Source organism: Micropterus salmoides, unplaced genomic scaffold, assembly GCF_014851395.1.
Source record: "Micropterus salmoides isolate LMB-PRFRI ecotype aquatic unplaced genomic scaffold, ASM1485139v1 Ms_hic_scaffold_4389, whole genome shotgun sequence".
Lineage (NCBI taxonomy): Eukaryota > Metazoa > Chordata > Actinopteri > Centrarchiformes > Centrarchidae > Micropterus > Micropterus salmoides.
In genome coordinates this window covers 351-10,982 of record NW_024043805.1, presented here as the reverse complement: position 1 = coordinate 10,982, position 10,632 = coordinate 351, and the positions used below count along the sequence as shown (strand labels likewise).

At 42.7% G+C, this 10,632-nt stretch overlaps 1 long non-coding RNA gene across 1 annotated transcript; it reads right to left on the bottom strand.

Moving 5' to 3' along the window:
* Positions 1–971: 971 nt before the first annotated feature.
* On the bottom strand, positions 972–10,140 carry LOC119887851. Its single transcript, XR_005441816.1, has 3 exons — positions 10,064–10,140; positions 9,340–9,390; positions 972–1,093 (listed from the first exon to the last, which is right to left on the bottom strand). It is a non-coding gene; the product is annotated as an uncharacterized LOC119887851 (long non-coding RNA).
* Between the last annotated feature and the right edge of the window lie 492 nt (positions 10,141–10,632).

Below are 10,632 nucleotides of genomic sequence, written 5' to 3'. Positions count from 1 at the left end.
AAGTGAGTACAGTTTCATGATACAACAGTGTATTGGTGACAGCCTTGCCGGGAGTTCCTGGGCTACAACAGAGTTACAACAGAGTAGCCGTTGTGTTAGCAGTAAATGTTTTCTGGTGGAAGAAGCCCCTTGTTGTTCAAGAGGATCCGCTCGCTGGCTGTGGACTTGGCTACTAGCCCATGCTAGGAAGGTAGAGGCAACAGATCACACTGTAGGACTTATTTCTGACAATAATGAATCAGTTTACAGAAACATCCCAGGTGGCTACACACCAGTTAAATTGTTTCCTAAACAAAAGTAGTGTTTATGGACTTTAATAAGATGCACAGTGGCCATCTGGGCTGGTAGGTAACAGATCTCATATGTTTATTAAATATCATAGGACTACATAAAGAGGTACCCAAAGTTCAGGTGGCAGGTCAAAATTCTAATTCTAACCCTCTAAAATAATCTGAGTCTGTGCAATGAGAAATTAATTCATTTTAATTCAGTTAGAAACTTCTGGACTCCTATAGCTCCTGTGTTTCAGCAGCTTTTCTGCTCATGTTCAAAACTTTCTGCACATTAAAAAAATCTTTCCCCACATATCTGTGTTCTTTGACATTTTCAGAATAACATTAATTATATATATACATTTATTTCAGTCATAATATTTTTCATTCATGTGCATGTGCGCTCCTCTGGGACTGTACCGGATGAGACAAGAGCACTGCTCTTCATCGGAGGTAAAAACCGAAACTGCAAGCACTTATGATCAGCAACAGACCACAATCCACACATGTGGGGGGGTCACGTTACCTGATCTTCAGACAAATTGTAGCATCTCTCTCTCTCTCTCTCTCTCTCTCTCTCGGTGCTATGCAGCAGCCCATCACTCTGACGTCTCTCCACATTATTGTGTGTCTATATGTGTGTGTACTGTGTAGTATGAATCCAAATATTACCAATCTGGACTCGGTCGGGCCGATGTGGAGGTTTCTGACTATGCTAGAGATAAAAGACTTGAAGATTTCAAATTCTAAGTTGCCGATGCTCCCGGAGCCGTCCACCAACAGCACGATGTCAGCCTTGGCTGTGGTGTCACACCGAGCACCTGGAGGAAAACAGAGGATTGTGGGATACAATACACAAAAGATCAAACATAGAACTAACAGCCATGCTAGCGGCTCAGTGAGGCTGTATTTAGCCACAGTGATGCTCTGAGCTAAATCAGCATGCTAACATAAGATTTCGCTCAATGCAGGCTCGTCAGATGTCACACAGTATCTTCAGATCGCAAGATCGCTGACGTAATTGCTGACCTAATCTGCACTCTGCGTCTGTAGCCGCCTGTCGGAAGCTCCGTCTTAAACCGGACTCTTATCCAGTTTTAATCCACTCTTTTTCGTTACATTTTTATATCCTTTTTATATCCTTTTTATTTAACTTAAGTTTTATTGGGTTAAGGATTTTAGCCATCCGACATGGATTTTAAGCTAGATGACCGTAAAAACGATCAACGCTACTGATTCGCAACAAAGCTCCGGTGACTATGCTAGCCGAGATAACTCTGCCCCATGAGGACTGCTCACTCCTTAAGAAAGCGAACAAGAAGATTGCTGACCTTATGGAAGACATCCGACGACTTTCAGAGGAACTCAAAGAGAAAGATTCCCTGCTGACTGGCTTTATGGATGTGGCTTCAGTACAAGCCAAACAGATTGTTTCTCTTAGCGCAACCGCTAACATCCAGGACACCGTGTTTTGGGACCCCTCTACCTTCCCAGGCTTTCATCCTGCTCGACTCCAAAGCATCAGTCAACCTGGGCGGAAGTGGTGGTCCGTGGCTGCAAGAGAGGCTCGGATGGGGCTGCCTCTCCTCCGGACATCGGCCTCTCCAACCGCTATGCAGCCTTGTCTAACGACACTTCGGTCCATCCAGCTGATGCACCTGTGGCTTCGAGTCTCCCTGATACGGATCTCTTTCGCCGCACAGTGCCTGCCGACACTGTTGCATCCCTCCAGCTACATCTCCTCCACCGGCTACATCTCCTGCACTGGGCCGCCGGTCTGCCGCCGGCCTGATCGCGGCCGTCATCCCGGTCCAAAACCTCCGCTTCCCGACGTAGGATCCTGAAGGAGGCTGTGCTCAGACGCTCCGGAGGCCGTCTCTACCCTGCACCGTCGGGTAGCCCTTCTCTCAGGTCTGCTACTGCTACTCCAACCAACACTCACAGCTCACACACTCCATCCTCAGTCCGCACGCAGTGTTGAAGCAGATTCTGCTCAGTCCTGCTCTGGAACCACACAACCGGCATCTCCTCGTCCTCTTTTCTCCCCAACCACACTAATAATTGGTGACTCCATAACCAGAAACCTCTTTAACGCTACTTCTGCTTCCCCGGTGCCACCACGGCTGACATTTAAAAAAAACTCCAGGACCTATGCCGTCGCTCCCGTCCTCCATCACAAGAGTGATAGTCCATGTTGGAACAAATGACACAGCTCTTCAGCAGTCTGAGCTGACAAAATCAGATTTTAACCGTCTTCTTAACTTTTTAAAGCAGTGTGGAAAGTCCGTTTTTATCTCTGGTCCCATTCCCACAGTTGGTCGCGGTGCTGGCCGCTTCAGTAGACTCCTTGGCCTCCACGACTGGCTCCAGTCCGCCTGCAGGGCTCATCGTGTGTTATGTGGATAATTTTAATATTTTCTGGCAAAGAATGTCTCTTTTTAAGACAGACGGACTTCACCCAAACAAACGGGGCTCAGAAATGTTAGCTGCTCACATACAGCATGTGGTGCGGTCCACACATGACTTACGTGAATGACTATCATTCATGCAGCACACCTGGACACACCACCGCTCACTGAACAGATCTCTGCCTCACTGCCACAAACACTGTCTCCACCTGCTGGCATGTAAAGCCGTCTGCTCCCAGCGCTGTTCCACAGACTTCTATTCCTGTCATCATCACGCATAGACCAGTAAACCGAAATGTGCACATCCCACACAGAAATATTAGTAATCTCTTAAGGATTAGGACAACTGCACCAACTCCAGCACCCAGAACAAACTCATTTAAAATGGCTCTCTTCAATGTGAGATCACTTTCAAGTAAGACTTTTATCTTAAATGATTTATCTTGTCTGCAAATCTAGATTTTATGTTTTTAACTGAATCCTGGTTGCAGATGAATGACTATAGCCAGCTAGCTGAACTGTGTCCGCCTCAATATGATGTTTTAGTCAACCGAGGGTCAGTGGTCGTGGTGGTGGGCTAGTGAGCGTGTATAGGAAAAATTTTAAATGTCATCAAGTACGCTGTGATGAATTTAACTCCATTGAAGTTCTCACTCTTAAAGTTGGGGGCTGCAACCTATCATATTTGTTATAATTTATTGCCCCCCAAAACCGCCTGGAGGATTTTTATCAGAACTTCCTGAATTTTTATCTACTCTGGTTTTAAATTATGACAGAATTGTTCTTTGTGGCGATTTTAATATTCATGTTGATGACCCCAACAATGTTAATGCAACTGACTTTTTAAATATGGCCACTTCTTTTAACTTCAAACAACATGTCAAAGGGCAAACACATAACCGTGGTCATACCTGGACTTGGTTTTTACCCTGGGTGTCAGCATTTCCTCTGTGGAATTAGTGGACATGACCATATCTGACCACAGATGTATTGTTTTTAGCTGCGATTCGCCTGTTACTCATGCCGCCTCACCAAGCTCCGTGTGTTCTCGCATCTTTAATGAACAAGTGTTTCAAAGTTTTGCGCATTCTTTCAGAGCCAAAGCCAACACCTGTCTGATTCCAACACCAACAATCTGGTCGATCACTTCAATCATATCTGCTTGTCGTCACTAAATATTACTGCTCCTCTAAAGGTTAGGCCTACGTCTAAAGCTAGTAAGCAACCCTGGATAAATGACAGCATTCGCAGCCTAAAAAGGGAATGCAGGAAAGCAGAGCGCAGATGGAAAAAATCCAGTCTCCAAGTCCATTACCTCAGTCTGAAGGATTTATTAATTAACTACAATAACATGGTTAAGGATGCGAGAACACACTATTTTTCTGAACTCATTACTACACATAAACACAATCCCAGGTTTCTGTTTAAGACTGTGGATCAGCTGGTAAACCCAACCCCTCCTTGTGCCTCAGCTGGAAGTAATGATGACTGTGAATTGTTTTTATCTTATTTTACCAATAAGGTGGTGTCAATCAGAGCCTCTATTACCCCCGTGGCCTCTTACTCAGAGGTTCCTCACCAGCAACAAGAGAGTTTTAACCAGTTTTATCCCATCGACTTGTCTGAGCTTTTAAAAACAGTATCACAAATGAGAGTGTCCTCCAGCCCACTTGATGTAATACCTACAAATTTTTACTGAAAGTAATAGATTCTGTTGGGCCCCATTTGATCTCTGTTTTCAACAGCTCCCTATCTACTGGTTGTGTCCCTGATTATTTTAAAACGGCTTGCGTGAACCCACTTTTAAAGAAACCTGGTTTAGATCCCTCCCTCCCACATAATTTTAGACCAATTTCAAAACTGCCTTTTATTGCAAAGATTCTAGAAAGAACTGTGTCCAAACAGCTGCTCACTGTACTGGAAAATAACAAATTATTTGAAAAGTTTCAGTCTGGTTTTAGGAAGTACCACAGCACTGAGACTGCCCTGCTTAAAGTCACAATGACCTTTTAATGTCTGCTGATGAAGGCATGTGCTCAGTCCTGGTACTCCTGGACCTTAGCGCTGCTTTTGACTCCATTGATCACAACATCATGTTAGACAGACTGAGGCACTGGGTGGGGATCTCTGGTACTGCCCTAGAATGGTTTTCATCCTACCTGTCAAATAGGAAGTTTTGTGTGTCTGTAAACAACTATGTCTCCTCGTTCTGTCCAGTTAAATATGGTGTGCCTCAGGGGTCGGTCTTAGGACCCATTTTGTTTTCCTTGTATCTGCTTTCCCTTGGACATATTATCCATAAACATGGCATTTCTTTTCATATTTATGCTGATGACACACAAATATACTTGCCCGTCAGATCCACAGACCCTGGAATGCTGAGTTCACTTAACAACTGCCTTTGTGAAGTAAAAAAATGGATGTCAAATAATTTCCTCCAGCTGAACTCAGACAAAACAGAAATCCTGGTCATCGGGTCTCAGCAGATGGAAAATCAAATACTGCCATCTGTTGGTTCCCTAGTAAATCACATTAAGCCTGTGGCAAAGAACCTTGGTGTTTGGTTTGATAGTAATTTAAATTTGGAGCAGCACACCACAAAGCTTGTTCAATCATGTTTTTATCAACTTAGAAATATAGCTAAAATTCGATCTATGTTAACTTTTAAGGACACCGAGACCATTTTACACGCCTTCATCTCATCACGCCTGGATTATTGCAACATCCGTTTCACCTGTTTAACCCAAAAATCTACAAATCGACTCCAGACTGTCCAGAACTCAGCTGCCAGGCTTTTAACCAGAACAAAGAAATATGACCACATTACTCCTATTTTAGCTTCATTACACTGGCTCCCAGTATGTTTTAGAATTGTCTGAGCACCTGTTTGATAGTGTGGATGTGCTTGTTTTCAGGACACGGTGTTGTGTTATGAGTAGGCCGCTTTTCTTTCTTATTCACCACAATCTCTCGCCTCTCTGTCAAAGAGGAATGTGGCTGCTGTGATTCGGGAGGTCATTGTACCGAAAATGCCCAAAAAAGTCTGCATCATTTCAGCACAGTGGACTCCTCCTGCTCAGCTGTTTGTAGTGACGTTTCAGGAGTTCGACAACGACAGCACTGACCACGCTCCCTATAACTTTCTCTTTGACTTCTGTACTTTGCACATACAAAAGTCTCGGTGACACCGTCTGACATCACATGATGGTACTTTACTGTAGGCTGCTGCGGGATGTGTCTGCCCCCCGACCATCAAAATTATTTAAAAAGGTAAACAGAAGAGGAGCTGTGCATAAAAAACCTCATAAAAATTAAAACCACAAGAGCAATAGTGCAAACGAATAGGAGAGTTAAATGTGGACTCTTAAACATCAGATCTCTTGAAAGTCTTGTTCTTAGTCTTTCGCACCCAAGTTGGAAATCACTGCAACCAATTCTCTTCATTATAGTGTACCGAGCACCTGGTCCGTATTCTGAATTCTTATCTGAATTTGCAAGATGTCTGTCTGACAGTGCTGTAGCTAAATTTAAGGATGCGATTCCATCAGCTCTAAATTCATTATCAAGTCACAAAGTAACGGAGGACTCCTATGCTAATTTCAGTCCCTCCCAAATCGATCATCTTGTTGATAGTGCTGCAGGCTCGCTGCGAATGACACTGGACTCTGTAGCCCCTCTAAAAAAGAAAATACTAAACAAAGACGGTTAGCTCCATGGTATAATACTGAAACTCGCAAATTAAAGCAAATATCACGGAAACTTGAGAGGAATTGGCGTTCCACCAAACTGGAAAATTCTCGTTTAATTTGGCAAGATAGTCTTAAAACTTATAGGAAGGCCCTCCGTAATGCCAGAGCAGCGTACTACTCGTCATTAATAGAGGAAAATAGGAACAACCCCAGGTTTCTTTTCAGCACTGTAGAACCAGATACATGTTTAGACTGTTTTGCTTCCCTCAATCTTTACCAACTAACTTCAATAATTTCTTCATCTAAACCATCAACCTGCCTCTTAGACCCCATCCCGACTAGGCTGCTTAAAGATGTTTTACCCTTAGTCAGCACTTCTATACTAGATATGATCAATCTATCTTTATCAACAGGCTATGTACCACAGTACTTTAAAGTAGCTGTAATTAAACCTCTTCTGAAAAAGCCCAAACTTGATCCGGATGTTTTAGCCAACTATAGACCTATCTAACCTTCCATTTCTCTCTAAGGTTCTGGAGAAAGCAGTTGCTAAACAGCTGTGTGACTTTCTACAGAGCAATAGTTTATTTGAGGATTTTCAGTCAGGATTTAGAGCTCATCATAGCACAGAGACAGCACTGGTGAAAATTACTAACGACCTCCTTATTGCATCAGACAAAGGACTTGTCTCTGTACTGGTTTTATTAGATCTTAGTGCTGCATTTGATACCATTGAACATCAGATCCTATTGCAGAGACTGGAACATTTCATTGGCATTAAAGGAACCGCTCTAAGCTGGTTTAAGTCCTATTTATCAGATCGATTTCAGTTTGTACATGTTAACGATGAGTCCTCCATGCATGCCAAAGTTAGTCATGGAGTTCCTCAAGGATCTGTCCTCGGACCAATGCTCTTCACTTTATATATGCTTCCTTTAGGCAATATTATCAGGAAACATTCCATAAACTTTCATTGTTATGCAGATGATACTCAGTTATATCTATCGATCAAACCAGATGAAACTCATCAGTTAGCTAAACTTCAAATGTGCCTTCAGGATGTTAAAACCTGGATGACCTGTAATTTTCTAATGTTAAACTCTGAAGTTATTGTTCTGGGGCCTAAGCACCTCCGTGACGCATTATCTAAAGATATAGTTTCCCTGGATGGCATCGCCCTGGCCTCCAGCACCACTGTGAGGAATCTTGGAGTTATCTTTGATCAGTACATGTTGTTTAAGTCTCACATTAAGCAATTTCAAGGACCGCCTTTTTTCACCTACGTAATATTGCGAAAATCAGGAACATCCTGTCTAAAAATGATGCAGAAAAACTAGTCCATGCATTTGTTACTTCTAGGCTGGATTACTGCAATTCCTTATTATCAGGCTGCTCGAAAAAGTCCATTAAGGCTCTTCAGCTGATCCAGAATGCGGCAGCACGTGTTCTGACAGGAACCAGGAAAAGAGATCATATTTCTCCTGTCTTAGCTTCTTTGCATTGGCTTCCAGTAAAATCCAGAATAGAATTTAAAATCCTTCTTCTTACCTACAAAGCTCTTAATGGTCAGGCACCATCTTATCTTAAAGAGCTCATAGTACCTTACTACCCCACCAGAGCACTGCGCTCCCAGAATGCAGGGTTACTTGTGGTTCCTAGAGTCTCCAAAAGTAGACTAGGAGCCAGAGCGTTCAGCTATCAAGCGCCTCTCCTGTGGAACCAGGTTCCAGTTTGGGTTCAGGAGGCAGACACCATCTCCACATTTAAGAGTAGGCTTAAGACTTTCCTCTTTGATAAAGCTTATAGTTAGGGCTGGCTCAGGTGAGTCCTGAACCATCCCTTACTTATGCTGCGTAGGCCTAGACTGCCGGGGGATTTCCCATGATGCACTGAGCTCCTCTCTCCTCTACTTTCTCTCCCTCTGTATGCAACCTCATCCCATTATTGCATGTTACTAACACAACTTCTCCCCTTTCTGGTAGTCTTGTGCTTTCTCGTCTCTCTCCTCTCTCCTCCTATCACTTCCTGCAGGTTTTCTGGCTCTGGAGCTGTGGAGTCTGGATCTGTGGTTGCGGGTCACCTGCTGCCCCCGTGTTCCTGCTCGACACCCTCTGCTGCAACGACTATTGTTACTAGTCCTATTGTTATTATTGTTATTATAATCATTAACATTACGATTGTTACCATTAACACTACTATAAATATCTGTACCATTTTTCATTTAGTCTATAGCAATATCACCTTTACTGTCTGTACCTCTGTGTGTATATTGTGTAGGCTGCCTGCCTCTCTCTCTCTCTCTCTCTCTCTCCCCCTCTCTCTCCTTCACCCCAACCGGTCGAGGCAGATGGCCGCCCACCCTGAGTCATGGTTCTGCTCGAGGTTTCTGCCTCTTAAAAGGAAGTTTTTCCTTGCCTCTGTCGCCTAGTGCTTGCTCTTGGTGGGAACTGTTGGGCTTCTGTAAATAACATCATAGAGTTCGGTCTAGACCTGCTCTTTTATGAAAAGCGCTGTGAGATAACTGTTGTTGTGATTTGGCGCTATATAAATAAAATTGAATTGAATTGCGTCCAGATGCAGCAACAGAACTGTTGAATTTAAAAAGAAATCGATTTGAGGAGGTTAGTTATTTACTGCATATAAAGTCGTCATTCGGTAGAATTCGTACCCCCGCTTCAATTCTGTTTCTACATGCACAGGGACATAAATTGGCTGAAGGAAAATACAATTACCCTCAAGGCAAACTCAGGCTCTTCCCTGTCGACCAAAAACAAAGCTAGAGAACAAACGTACAACATAGATTTATATAATAACTACAGTAGGAGAAAATATAATATTACTTTTTCAATATCAATATCTTCTATATTTATTGCCCCTTAAAAAATCTTTTCCACTGTATTTTTGATAATCCTATTTTTGTAGAAGGGAGAAGTGAAATTTGGACAAATTGGATTTACGTTCTCTGTTTACCTGTTGAGGTGTGACTTCCTTCAGCCTGGAGTCCTGAGGAGAAAGTCAAAGCTGGGAACACAGACAGTAAATCAAGACCAGAACACTAGAGCAGAATGAAACAACACACAAACACAGCCAACCAACACAAACCTGTGACATTAAGGAGCTTCAAATGTTTCCAGCTAATTAGAACACAGTGAGTGTCCACATAAAAATAAATTCATACATCACTGTTTTGTGTTTGACTTTGACTTGTTTTTATTTAGGCATTTTAAAACTTCCATATTCCCATTCAGTTAACCTACAGGCCGCTTCTTAAAGAGTTAATGCAACATAGAAGCCTGAAACGTCAGTACCCAGAAATCCTGCTGCGCGATGGAGGGAGAGAGTCTTAACTTCCTACATACAAAGGCCAACAGCATTATCTGGTGAAAACCTCGTATCTCCAAACAAACAACAAACTTGTAGCCGGAGGACAAAACATGTATCCCATCAAATAACAGCTTATGTGAGTTTGAAGTGATGAAAAATGACTCTCTATAGTTGGCATCTTAATTTTTGTCATTTTTTATGATTTTATTTTTAGCAGTTTTCATTTTATTCAGTTTTCACACGTTATAACATTTCACTGATAGTGGTTATGTTTACTGAGGTCTTTAACGCAGGTCTGCAGCTTTAATTCAGTATTTTTACACTGAGGTTTTGCACCTTTCAAACATTCATCATTCCAGCAGAGTCCTACCTGAGCTCCACAGCAACAGCAGCACCAGCAGCAGGTGATCCATGTCCAGGTAGACCGCCTGTCGCTTCTCGTCTGTCACTCTTCTTCTGCTGATAAAACATTCTGTTTCTCTTCTTCTCTTATCTCCTCATCAGCCCCTGATGAGCAGCTTCTCAGAACTGAAGCCACGAATAAACCCCAAATTAAAGGAACAGTTCACCCAACTTAAAGATTTTGAGATTTCACCCTCTAAGACTTCCTTTAGGTTATCACACAGAACAACAGATACATAAATAAACATACGTACAGAACATTTTGAATGTAATTGAGGTCTACAAATAATATTCAAATCTTATTTACATGTGCTCTGTTCCAGCTGGTATCAGTCTCCTCTGTTGACCAGCTGCCAGCAGCTCGTCTTCCCACTGTGATTTGACAATATGATAGCAGCCTCCCCAGTGGAGTGTACACCATCTATCCCCTTGGAGAGAGGTCTGCTGTCCAGGTACACTTCACCTCTAACAGAAACATAGTTACAAGTTCTGACTGATACTTACTTACTAATACAACAGATATGGATAACAGATGTT